The sequence below is a fragment of the Topomyia yanbarensis genome, chromosome 3 (assembly GCF_030247195.1).
Source record: "Topomyia yanbarensis strain Yona2022 chromosome 3, ASM3024719v1, whole genome shotgun sequence".
Lineage (NCBI taxonomy): Eukaryota > Metazoa > Arthropoda > Insecta > Diptera > Culicidae > Topomyia > Topomyia yanbarensis.
Genome location: NC_080672.1, coordinates 241585777 through 241599815, shown reverse-complemented (window position 1 = coordinate 241599815; position 14039 = coordinate 241585777). Strand labels below are relative to the sequence as shown.

Sequence of the window (14039 nt, the reverse complement as noted above, 5' to 3'; positions counted from 1 at the left end):
TTTCACTGGAGCAGTGCTGCCAGAGACATTTTCAGTTATCAGTGAAAAATTATATTTTGATAATTGTTGTCTTCGTTGTCTTCAAATATTGTTGAAAACTGATAAATTTTATCAATATAGACTGCGATCGCCTTCTTTTCTGCCTAATCGAACTTTTGAAAATGAAGACTGCTATCGGCTATCTTTCCTGCCTAATCGAACTATTGAAAACGTTGCAGGAGATATGTATTAAGGATCGGTATGTAAAAATTTAGCAGCTTCTCACACTGCTAGATAAGCACCTATATTATTAATGTAGAATACATTTAAGCTTTCAATATAGGGGTCCCGTTTCAAAATATCGGCTGTGGCGCCACGTCAGATTTTGAACGTTAATAACTTCCATCATACTTAACAGAATGATTTGATTTTTAGGCCAATTTGTTGAAAATATGTTCCTCTATGCAGTATTAAAATTTGAAGCATGTATAATAGGGCATTGCAAAAAAAATTTTTTTTTGAATTCTCAAAGGCCCCCCCTCTCATATTGTGACAAATGTCAAAGTAAGCTCAGATGCCAAATTTCACATCATTTGGACAATTCTAGACCCCCGCCCACTTCGATTGAAATTTTTGAAATTGGTGCTATGGGAAAATGAGGAGGAAAAATATGTTAAATCGTCGCTGTTGTGCTATCTTATGACAAACGCCATTTTGGGGTAAACTGAGTTAGATATGCAACATTACTAATCTGAAAATTCTCTACAAAATGGCGTTTTCAGAATTTTGAAATTTTGCTTGGTTACTGAGGTATAGCGAAAAAAGTGATGAGAAATTGTCAGTTTTTTGCTTTAAATCATGGGGATTCGCTTAAGTAATGTAGAAGTTTTAGATGTTTTTATATGTAAAAATGTCTGAGGAACACAATGGCATAATAATTTTTAAAATAAAAATACATGTGTTGCGAGAAATATGCCGCTTTACTTTTAAATTGGAAATATCTCATGTTTGGCAACACTGTAATTAAAAATTACTATTTTTTTCTAGATTGCTTGCTCAATTTCCTTCAAAACGCATCTCATCGATTGTTTCTAGGCCGAATAAAGCCGAAGATATTAATAAAAGTTAATAATTGATGCTTTTTTTCTATGGAAAATTTTCCATGCACAATTATGACACGCCATACAAATTTTGCCATGAATACACGCCTACGACATGTGTGAGTGCGACTCAGCGCTGTTGTTGTAGAATATTTGCTGGTTAGTCGCCAATTTAAAGCTGGGGCGCAACGACTTGGATAGGGTGCAACAACCTGGATGGGGCGCAACGACATTGATGGGGTACGAAAACTATAACGCCACTATACGTAAATTGGACCGGAAAATGAGCGGCGTGAATGCAAACATAACGAAAAGTACTAAATTGGTGCTTTTTGCTATGAAGGGTGCATTCCACATAAAAATAAATATCCGATTTCTTCGAAAAAAATTTCTCACACCCTTAAACAAAAAAGTGTGTCAATTGTTATTTGTTAAGCTTATTATTCAATAAATTGTACATATACCATAATAACCATAATGATAACTTGTAAACTTTACAATATATGGAAAGAAATAAAAATTAAAGTTGGATTTTTTATTGAAGAGTTCGGAAATTAGTATAAACAAATTGAATATTTTTATATCTCGATCCATTTTTTACTTTCTAAATATTTAGAATCATGTTGGAAAGATGGTGTATAAGATTCATATGGGAGTCTGAATACTTCATGAGATATTTCAATAATACCAATAAAGCAAGGCTACTTTATAGTAGACACCCTGTGATAGAAACTTACCAAATGGTTTGTAAATCTGATGTGAATTTTGTTTGGTGATGGCAATGCCCTGTTTTTAAACATACGCCCTAAACGAACCCCCTGGAACTGTTACTGTTGAGGTATTGGTGCGGTAGTCTAGTACATAATATGCTAACTCTTATCATAGGCTTTGTTCAACAAGCTGAGCCACCCTAGGGACTGAAATATACCTCTATGAAGTGGTTATATACAAAGTTGTGGCGAAAAAGTGAGCTAAGTTCGTGATTTTTTTAAAGTGCTTAATGCAAATTAAGCACTTTAAAAAAATCAAAGTTCCCAAGAGATCCGGTAGCGCGGTTAACGTGCATTCTGTTCTTTGTGCAGAATAATGCGGAAATACCTCCTTTCGAAATCAGCAGGCTGTGTAGCGAAAGTATGAAAATATTTGGAACTTCATGTAAAAATTGTCTTTGTTCCAGTACCGAGTCAATTGGAAGTACTGAGCAAACAGGGAGAAAGTTATCCCGGAAGTCGCTTCTTGTTCTTCCTTTGGTACTATCGATACAGTTGAATTTTACAGTTTTCAACTGAATCGATCATCGGTGTAAATAGGAGCGTGTATTTTCTACTGCTGTTTTCTCCGAAACGATCACATGTAGTACTGGAACAAACCTATACATTGCTCCAAAACAAAAATTAAACCTTGCAGAAAAGTAGTTTTAGAATATTTAAAATAAATCCGAACAGAGAAGATTATTCTTGTGACAGAGGTTGCTTGACTCAGAAAGCAACTTACAAAAATGAAGAGGCATGAAGATATTTTTCGTAATGTCCAACAACGAATATATATTATTTTGTTTTGCTGTATTCCGATGGAAAAAACGTTATGATCGTTTAAATGCGGATATAAAGACTAAATCTTTGATTTTTCCAGAAGCATGAAATTGGTACATAATATAGAATATTTTAATCAGAACAAATATACGACCGAAACAAAACCAATATTTTGGAAACATTGATCGAGTGGGGGTATGTCGTTTTCAACAGGGATTAGTAAAATATAAGAAGAAGCCAGCTGGCGGATCCTATCCTAGATAGATACCACAACGGCATCTGCAAGCTGCCCTAGCGTAATGGAATTGACAAGACATTTGTCAATGTAATTCACTTAAAAATTGTAGAGAAGGGCGCTTAGACATGAGCCCTGGGGAAGGTCCACGTAGCTAATTCGTGATGTCGACAAATAACTTTGCGAAAAATACATATGTTTTTCAGACAACAAGCCCCCTGAGTCAGTAAGAAAACTGATGCCATCTGCTTTTTGCTAGCATATGCCATTTGAATTCCTGTTAAGAGCAACGCAAGGCAATCGTTCGTCTCTTTGCCTTTACGAAAGCCAAATTGTGTATCTGACAGTAAGTTATTTGCTTCGGCCCAATTGTCGAGACAGAACAGGACCATTTTCTCGATTAACTTCCGAATAGAAGAGAGCATTTCAATCCGTCCATACAAGTTGTGATCGGAGGCTGTTCTTCTTGTTTTTTTTATGGCGTGGACCTTCACTTGCCTCCAGCCATGAGGGACAAGGTTACTCTTAAGAAACATACTAAATTAATTCAACAAACGTCTCTTGGCAGATTCTTTAACAAGTAAAATTTCATTATGTCTGGTCCTGGGGCTTTATTGTTACATTATCGTCCGCGGGGGGAAGCGGCGCGGTAGATCTTCTGTGCCGGGGTGGAATCCGTACAAACCTTCTTGGCGAAATCGAATGTCCAACTCTCTCGTTAGTACTGTTTCAGGTTCGGTTTCTCTCATTAATCCGTCAACGAACCAGCGACAGTAAGGGTTTGTTGGCTTTCATAAAAATTTTCATTGGCTCAGGTAACCCGCCATTCCGGTTGATCTTGTACGCCGGTGGCCTTTTTCGCGTACACGTTTCAACACTTTTTGTCCCACCACGGGTTGGGAGACCTTCCACGAGAGTTCGCGTTTGGTACACGTTTTCTGAGCTTGAATAGCGGTGTCGAGAATAAAGCCACCTAAGAAGCCGTACTCTTCCTCTGGAGGAAGGTCTTGCATGGACTCGAGTTTACCGGATGCAGGATGCTTAGCTCTTCCAATCACTATTTCGTTTGAGGTCAGACGAAATATTGATTGTACTCGTTGGTCTTAAGCCGTTAGCAATAGTGATTAAAATTGACACAGGATCGCTGCCGTGTCGATCAGGAATTACCTTCCACATGCAATCTAACCGAGTCGAGCAGAGGGACAAGTCTAAGGAGCTTGGGCGCGCTGGGGGAGCAGGGATCCGTGTTATTTCACCGGTGTTCAAAATTGTCAATGGAGTTATCACAAAGTTTTAGGAGTGAGGTAAATTTCGATTATCATTATCATGAAAGCAATTCCATGCTATGCCGTGGGAGTTAAAATCAACTAAAACTAAGTTCAGTGCGGGAAAGAGTTCTGCATTGTCGCAAGATCTTCAATGCCTGGTGTCGAGGGAAGGTTAATTCTATTGAAAAAATAGCACGTTTTGATCCCCAAAAGTACTCTTCCGTAAGAGTGTTCTCGATCCAAGCAAATAAAATTAAAATCTATTTCTGAAGTACGTCATGTTTCGCATAATAATTTTTAAAAGGATCGAGTTTCGGGATAATGTTTTTTTAATGCTACTGTTAAACAGTGATCAAATCCGTGACCTCGTTCGAATTAGCTATCGAAGGATACAATCGCTGAAAGGAGGGGCTATTTTGCAGTCAACTGCATTAAGAATGTTTTTATTGCAGTGAGAAAGCTTACCAGGATGCTTTTAAGAGGGTGTTCTGTAACAATACGGTCCACAGTGCTGGGAACTTCTTTTCTGAGCTCAGGTTTCGGAGACCAGGAGCTGTTTGCTTCGGTTTTGCACCAGTAAGTACTGTTATTTTGGAGGACATTGAAGAGACACCTTCTGAACATTACAACGAATCTTAGGAGAGGAAAAGTTCCTCCTTTTTCTATTGCTTCTAGGCGCAGCAGAAGATGTTCCTTCCTGGTGTTCATCAGAGTCACCATCGTCAGTAGACAAGCCAGTATAGATTTTTGTAGAGACTTGTGGCTTAGCTATTTAAAGCAGCATTTCTGCGAAAGATCCCTTAGAGGGTCCCTGAAGGGAACTCTTCAGTTTCTCTCCGCACTGTATCATCATGTCGGGAGATTATGTTGATTTCCCCCACTGTAAAGATACTTTTCGACACCCCTCCCCCAGGGGTCATCCACATGATTCTCATCGCATTTCCCACAACGAACCTTATTGCTACAATGGGAGGCTGTGTGTCCTGATTGTTTACAATTTTTGCATTTCATTACCCGTGGCACAAAAAGGCGAACAGGTAGACGATCATTGTCAAAGAGGAGGTAGGTAGAGCAAACCCGACGAAGGTCACCCGATAAGAGTCTAAGTTGACGTATGACGTATTCCTGTCAGCTGCCACTGATGTTGAATGCAAACATCCTGTATCTTCCCTGACTAAAGCATGGGGTCTTTAACCCTTGATAGAGCCGAGAGTTTGGGGCTAATAATGAATGTTATATTAATGGAAACACGGTTCTTTCACTTAGTTTAGAATCTACATTTATTTCGTAATAAAAACTGTTTTGAAAAAGGTGGCGATATAGTTGCCACCGCCCGGTAAACACATTTTATGAAACTCTATTTCTTAAGGATAGTATAGGAAGAAATCCAAACGAAAGCTTAAGCTAGCTACCGTTATGCCCGTTTTTATGTAACCATTTTTGTTATTGCTAGATTCACTGTTTTTACCTCCATCTCTGTTCAGGCCAGTGCTCAGGACATTTTTAAGGGGGTTGGTTTTATTCGTTTCTTACAAAAGAAGGGTATAGCAACCCTCAAACTTTGAAGATCTTTTCTCAGGTCTGGAGGCCCTATTCTTTTGTATCAATCGACTCTGCTCAACAAATTGGGACAATGTCTGTTATCGAGAAGGAATCTTGAACAGACAGTGCTGCCTGTGGCTCGTGGCAGTGCGGATTACTGCAGTGATTTATAGTAAGCTTACCGACTAAACCTAAACCTCTTGTTCCTTCCAGCCTTCAACTTACGCAGTCACCGTTAGGTATTACCTCAGTAGGGATTGTGTGTTTACTCTTTTTATATTGTGTTAATTGTTCGTAGATTTCCCATTGCTGTTGTTTTTTGTTTGCTGTCCAACTTTCGCGCTATATCTAACTTGCTGATGTCTACTGTAAATATCGTCACCTGCCGAGACGCGAAACGATCCAGAGGTGCTGACCTTAATGACCGACATGTCTTTACAACTACCTTTCTTGGCGCTAGTCGTTTCGAATTATCCTATTTAGCTGTTGCTGAGCGGGGTACTCTCACAGGAATAGGAATTTTTGCTTACCGATTCCCGTTTTCGTAAACCATTTAGCTCTCAGGCACTAGGACAGACCACAGGCGGTGGTATTTTTTTGGATGATCTTATCCCGATTTCTCTGACTTCGTGTTGTTTGTTGGTTGTTTTTCATCCATAGCTGATGTTGCAAGCTCAGAAAGAAGGGAAACATTTCAAAAGTAATTCAAAGCCTTCATTGGAATGGGTTTGAGACAACTATATTGCCACCTATTTAGATTCATTTTATTTTGATCTTTGTATTTTTTGCAACTCAAGAACCGCGTTTTCGGATAAAAAATACTTGTTTTTACAAATTTTGATCACCAACTTATAGGGTGTAGAGTATTTTATTCAAAATCGAGTTAATTGTATTGTCCATGCAGGAAAAGAAAAGGTGACAATATAGTTGCCACTGTCTTATAAAGGGGTAAAACAGCTAACATGAGGACGACCGCGTCACATTCAACCCGATTAGATGGTACATATACACTATACTCCTTTGCAAAAGGCCCGTAGCCAGCAATATAATTTGCGTGCTTCAAATTATTTTCCTCCACCCGAAGCTTATCAGGGCTAATTATTGATGTTTCTGTCACCGCCGAATATTGCTTCATCAGAACTCGAAAAATCTGCAATAGATCCAAACATTTCTTGTCTTCGGTCCGGAAAAGTTTACAAATGGCCCGGTTGTGGAGGGTGGGTTCGTTTTTAGTCGGGGAGGTGATTTTATTGCGACATCCATCTCGCCTTGAGGCAAACTATTATCAACGAAAGCCGTTTTTGCACGGGTTGTATTATAGTCATGAATGAGGAATATACAGTCGTGATTCACTGGTTGGCCCACAGCCTATGTCCAACTAACGAATTTGATTCGCTAGTTGGACCAACTGACAAATGTCAAAAACTCTCCAAAGAAGACGTTAGTAGTGTAAAAGATTAATAAATAGATTGTCAAAGCAAATTTGACATGAGATTTTGGCGTTCAGATGTTTTTCAGTTGGACAAAGGTCCAACGACACGGCACGAAATATTATCTGTCATTCTGCCCGAGACTTGCGCGATATTCATTCAATTTTCAGCCAAAATATCTTATGAAGGTTGCAATGATGTTCGGAAGGATTATTTGAAAACATCCATACCATGAAAAAATCATATAGGATGAAATACTCTTGCTTATAACACTAAACTTTTGCACTCTCTTCCTTTTACTACGTGATGAAGCTACAATATGCACATATTTGTATCACATATACTTATCTATACATCACACTTACTTTCACTTTGAACACACGTACATATTACATTTTCAATGATAAAGTGCAGCGAAAATTATTTTTCATTAAATTTTTTTTTGAGGACCTCACAAAAATAGGTCTTGCCAAGAACCTTCCAAACAAGTATTCTAAACAAAAAATATAATTTTATTGGTTTTGTGACAACTCAGAAAAGGTATCTAAAGCTTTTGGTATCGGTTTTAATCATACTTCTCCTACATGTTAAACCATTTAAAATTTTATTAGCCAGAAAATTACTATGAGATATTGTTCCTCTGTCATAATAATAATTTTATAATGAGAGGTTGGTTAACTTGTTTGCAATATCAGCCAGGGTATTCAGATAAATTCAATTTTCTTGAACGATATAGACACTGTGGGTATACAGAATAACTTTTGAACCAGAAGTCGTAGCCTATTACTTTTCTTGGAAAAGTTGAACACTGTACTAGTATCTGCCGGAGATAGCATTGTACATTTTTTAGAACACATAGGAAACTGTCTACACAAATTTAAATATGAAAATTTGTGCCACCCTAGTAGTCATATGTTTGTTAAACATGTATGTGAAAATAGTTAAAACTGACGAAGCTACGGCATTTATCTTGAAATGTATCCAGTGAAAATGTAATCGTGCACAGAGCATTCGCACGATTGATTTGTTTAGAAATATTTCCTAAATTATGAACGAAGGGTTTTGCATACAAAGATGAATAACTTTTATAAGCATAAAACATTATTTTCATCCTAATTATTAGCGAATTTCTCCAAAATTCCACGCGGCCTTTCCCGATTGAAAGGAACGGCCGCGCTCCATGATACGTCGCGCTTAGCCCATCTGTCATAATATCGCGATTTTGCATAACGAAGGGCTAAATAAATATGAACCAACAGGTCTGTGCCACAAAAGGAGAAGGGCTAAAGGATAACACATATTGTTCCAGAAAACAGCACTGCGTCATGCAACGTTTTGTGCAGGTTGATTATACCAGGTGCAAGTGGTGCCAAATTCACAACGTTCATTCTGAATTGAAAAGTCCTTTTAGATTACAGAATTGATAAAATTGGTTAAATGAGATAAACAAATCAATCAAATTCTGTTTTAAAAATTGTGCTTGCGTTTAAAACAAAATGGGAGGCTTATTATTACCGCTACATACTAAATTTCAAGCGCAAATAGCAAATACAATTGCTAGTTACACCAAAAGCTTACTGGCAACCTTACAGCGGCATTTAAGAAACAGTTGGTGCGGCGTGTACGTTTCAGTGAATCTCTCAATAAAAATTCCAACGTATAGGACGAACTTGTTAATAATTATTGGAGTATACCAAATATCAAACGTAGTTAATTTAATCGTGCGTGCAAACGCGAAAAAGACGGGAGCGGACTTGGTGGGCACAATGTCAGAACCACCACAACGAATTCTCTAGACTATAAATGGTATTGGTTTTAAATTTCAAAGCAAAACGTGATTGGAACACTTCAGCGAACCACCTGTTATTTTCTTTTTTTCAATGCGGGGGGGGGGGGGGTAAGGGCATGTCATGTTTGTTCTTAAACGACTTTTTTCTTCGCTCCAAAGAGCGTTGCAGTAGTTCTGTGTAAAAGTTTGAGCTTAGAGATGCAAAGAGGCATGAGTTTCGGGCTTCCGAGTTTTGTTTTTTTCATGAGCTGTATAAGTATAGTCAAACATGAAATTTCAGAAACAACTAACATACCGCGTAGTAGCACAGCACCGGCTGGCTGGCTGGCTTGATTGCAGAGGGGAAGGAGCTATCTGACCAAGAACTTATTTCTCATAACAGTTCGATATGGCTTAAAGCCGCAGGCAAATTACTCCTACGTATGTGTTGGTGACCATACTGACATAAAAAGAAATTCGCGTTAAAATAATTTACCCAAGAGACTTGAACCGACAATCATTGTCTCACCGAAGACACCCCTTTACTAACTGAGCTAACGCGATACATAACAGCGTGATGGCAAAGTGGCATACATAAGTTTCGCTTGAGCGTGAACGATCTAAGCGCAGAGCTTCTGCTCGTGCATGCATGGGTATGGGACATTGCAAGATGACGTCGTATGAGTAAAAATGCTCGAAAAAATGACAGCTCAGCGAGCTTGTTTACATGGACTTCGAATTTTTTTTATTCCGATTCAGTGCAAGTGAGCGTGTCATATCTTCGAGCATTTTTACTCATATGACGTCAACTTGCAATGTCCCATACCCATGTCATGCACGGGCCGCAGCTCAATACGCTTGAATCGTTCGCGCTCAAGCGAAACTTATGTATGCCACTTTGCGAAGACACTGTCATGTATCGCTATAGCACAGTTAGTAAAGGGGTTTCTTTGGTGAGATATTGATTGTCGGTTCAAGTCTTGGTAATTGTTTAACGCGAATTTATTTTTATGTCAGTTGGTCACCAACGCATACGTAAGAGTTATTTACCTGCGACGTCAAGCCATACCGAACTTTTGATTGAGAATGAAGTTCCGGGCCAGAGAGCTCCTTTCCCCTCTGCAATCAAGCCAGCCAACCAGCCAGCTGTGCTACTAACGGTAGGGGAGACCGGGGCTAGTTGGCGGTGTTTTCAGTTTTCATTTTTTACTGCTTTGACTTTGGTAGATCTTGCAAAATAGAACACGTTGCATGAAATAGTAGACTGTTGGCAACATCTCTGAATTTTATTAAAATGTTTGATACGTTGTCTTCATTTCTAGAGACAAAAAAAGTAACGCGGAAAAGCCGCCAACTTACCCCAGCCTCGGGGTAAGTTGGCGGTATGCATGGGGTAAGTTGGCGGACTGCCAGAAAATAAGCAATTCATTAGGAATACAATCACATAAGTGGTCCATATGGAATGTGCCGATTGTCTTTTCAATAAAACTGTATAGTATTCGACATATCTAATTATATTTCAGTTTCAATACCCTGTCATTTTGACTTCGACGCGTACTCCATATTCAAAAGCAAATTTACGAAATTCTTCAGGCGTTTGGCTGAAATAATTGCCCATTTCATTGACGAGAGACATAAGAAAAAGTTTCTCTTACTTTGGAGTGAATTCCAGAAATAAAAATATATTATGACTATTTTTGCACTATTAATAGTACCGCCTACTTACCCCGTGTGCGTTACCGCCAACTTACCCCAACCGTATATTTTATAAAAAAGGATTTAAAAAATTACTTTTGGGTATGAATAGGCATAATATCTATACGGATGCTGAAGCCTCTTTTCACGCAATACCGAAAAATATAATCGTTCGGGACCTTAAATTACACAAAATGTTTAAAATTAAGAAAATTTACAAATTATGCTCAAAAACACAATTTCGTCCACAGCTTCTACAAAACATAATGTTTCGCAACAAAAACACATTGGATAATGCGTTTCACATTACTTAAGGTACACAACGAGAGACAACGCTTTATGTCTAATAGAAACGGAGAAAAAGGAGTTCCGCCAACATACCCCAACCGCCAACTAGCCCCGGGCTCCCCTATATTATTTGTTTCTGAAATTTTATGTTTGACATATAAGCTGATGAAAAAAATATTAACAAAACTCGGAGGAGCGAGAACTCATGCCTCTTTTTATCTCTAAACCCCAACCCTTACACAGAACTACTGCAACGCTCTAAGGAACGAAGAAAACAGTTGTTTAGGGACGATTCATAAATTACATAACGCTTTTAGGAGGGAGGGGGTATGACAAGTTGTGACATGTTGTGACATAGGGGGAGGGGGAGTAAGCTGGATAGTTACGTAATATGTTTTCACCGAAGAAAAAAAAATTTCAATGAACAACATAATAGAAGAGGGGGGATGGAGACATTTGTGACAATTTGTTACATGGGGGGAGTCAATTTTGGGCAATTTTTACGTTACGTAATTTATTACGTATTACGTATTATCCACAAGCATGACATGCCCGGCGCATGTGCACCGTATTGTCTAAAAGAAAAAAGAGAAGAAACAGGTGGTTCACTGAAGTGTTCCAATCACGTTTGTGCTTGGAAATTTAAAGCCAATGCCATTCTCAATGATAGGTAAGGGACCATTCATAAATTACGTAACGCAAAAATTGCCCAAAATTGTCTCCTTCCTCCCCCCATGTAACAAGTTGTCATAAATTTCTCTATCCCCCCTCCCCTATTACGTAACAAATTCCTCGAAAAAAAATTGTTTCGTAACGATCTGGCTTACTCCCTCTCCCCCATATGTCACAACTTTTCGTACCCCCCTAAACGCGTTACGTAATTTATGAATGGTTCCTAATCACCAGATGGAACTTTCTAAATGGAGCCTAACTTTGTAGGGATGATTGCTTTCGACGATAGCATGTTTTTGTTACAGCTCAGCAAAACAAAAAAAAGTAAAATGCTACAGGCTACCCAAAAAAAAAAATTTGTTGTTAAAATTTCCAAAAATAGTTAAAATTTGTTTAATGAAGATTACCACTAAACACAAACACTTTCAGCTTCAATTTTCTTTAACAGAAAGCTACGATTATTCAAACAATGTGTGTGTATGAAAGGTGTGAGCGTTGGGAAGAAATACTAGTGCGGATGACAACAGACAATCATGTTTTAGTAGTTTTATTTAGATTTTTAAAGAGACAGCCTAGAGGCGGTGTTAGGAACTAGAGGGTTAATTTGATTAAAACCATAACATCCACCAGTAAAATCTAACATCCGCACGATTAACATTGCTGTCGTTTGTTTTGTTTTTTTTGTGACATTTGACGTACTAATGAAAGTTTAATTTGTCTTCAAATGCTGTACATAATCGTACAAATAATAACCTGTCATAATAAAGTGAAGAAAAAATGTATTTATGGAAAAAGTCGCAGGGGATCGGTTTTATTCGTAATTCCCCTAAAATTACTAGTCGTAACTCGGTGAACTTATGGCACTCAGAAGAAGTTCATGTATGTTATATTTCAACCAAGTGACTGTCTGTTGGTACGGTATGGTTCGAAAACGCGCTACGGAGTAAACAAATGGTTGGTGGTAATTGACCGGTTCAAGCCCATTCCGCTACCTCAATGTTTTTTTCTGGTTCTTTTTTTTTTTTTTTTCTAATTACGATATGATGTTCATATCGCGATGTTATATTTGAAAGATGCTTTTTGTTAGATATATTTGAACGACACGTTTTACTACATCAGATTCAATGAAAATTTACAGGTTTCTTTCAAATTGATGTAAAATGACTGATGCAACTAGCATAGCAACATAAGTGGCCTTAATGTTCAGATGTTATCGTCATAAACAGCCAGATTTGAAGGGTATTAGTTTTGGCTCTTGATTTTTTTGCTGCCTGTAAGCGGAATCGATAGTATTAATTAATAAGGGAAAGTTCCCGGTTATGGCATATCTGTTATTTCTGGTGTGTTGCACGCTTTATTGCATTTTTGACAAAGTTATATTCTAAGCTTTTAGGTTTATGATGGTATTACCAAATACAAATATGTTTTGTGAATTTGTATTTGGTATTACTATCATTATCGCTGGATGCTCCGTTCAAACATTTTTGGGTTCAATCAAAATGCGCTCCAGGTTCGCAGACTCTGTCTTTCTGGTGTTTAATGACAGATATCGCCAAACTTACTCACCTGCAATATACTGCTCATGATCACATATTTGTCATATATTTGGGATTATTAATTTTTATCTAAATGATTTGTGATCATGGGCAGTAGAACTTGCTGCAGTTTGGCTGAATTTTCTATTGAATACTCATTAGCTCTGAGATACTTACTATATCTGAAATTTTAAGCAGAATAATATTTTTTCGAAATTGCTTATGGTAAACGAAATTGTAAACTTTTGGTTGGTTAGTGAACATAAACAGTGTTGAGTTTTAAAATGTTATTTTTGTGCTCTGTATTAATAGCGTCTAAACCATTGGTTTTGCGGTTAGTTCGGAAAATTTTCGTTATTTCCAAACACGTTTTTTCGATTCCAAACAAATTCAAATAGAGACTTACTCTATTCAGTAAAGTTGTAGCTAATTCTAATACCAACAAAGGAATTTGTTGAGAACACTTGTAAAGTCATGAAGAGGCTGATCATGGTATGTTGATGTCGAGATTCTATGTATGAATAAATGTTGGGTTAACCAAATCGGTTAAAATATTGTCATGAATTAATCACTGTAGTGTAGTGAGCAGCGTAATGTTTTGTTTGATTAGAAGCACAAGTTCCAGTTTTCTAGCTCCCACTCCCTCAGACCGCCAAAGCTTTAGGGCTTTATGACAAAATTATGATTTTTTCAATATTCAAACCGCAAGTCAATATATTAATGTGATGTTATGTAATATATTTTTGCATTTGCGAAATTGTTTATTAATTACAAATACCTTCAAACTGATCTAATTGACTGACATTGTACTTTGAGGAATCTAATTTTTCGAATTTGCCCAGTATTCTTTTTGTTAACTTCTAATTTTATCAGATTGTCATATCACAATAATTAGTCTACAGTATCGAAATAGTAGGCCTAGGTCGTATTTAATATTCCAAATAACAATTGGTTTATTAAATAGAATCAGTCAGTAAAAATGATTTTATGGAAAC

The 14039-nt window shown here is 37.6% G+C and overlaps 1 protein-coding gene across 19 annotated transcripts in view; it reads left to right on the top strand.

The window, feature by feature from the left end:
* Positions 1–14039, top strand: part of LOC131689361 (cell adhesion molecule Dscam2) — a 1607414-nt gene that overhangs the window by 716406 nt on the left and 876969 nt on the right. The window lies entirely within an intron of this gene.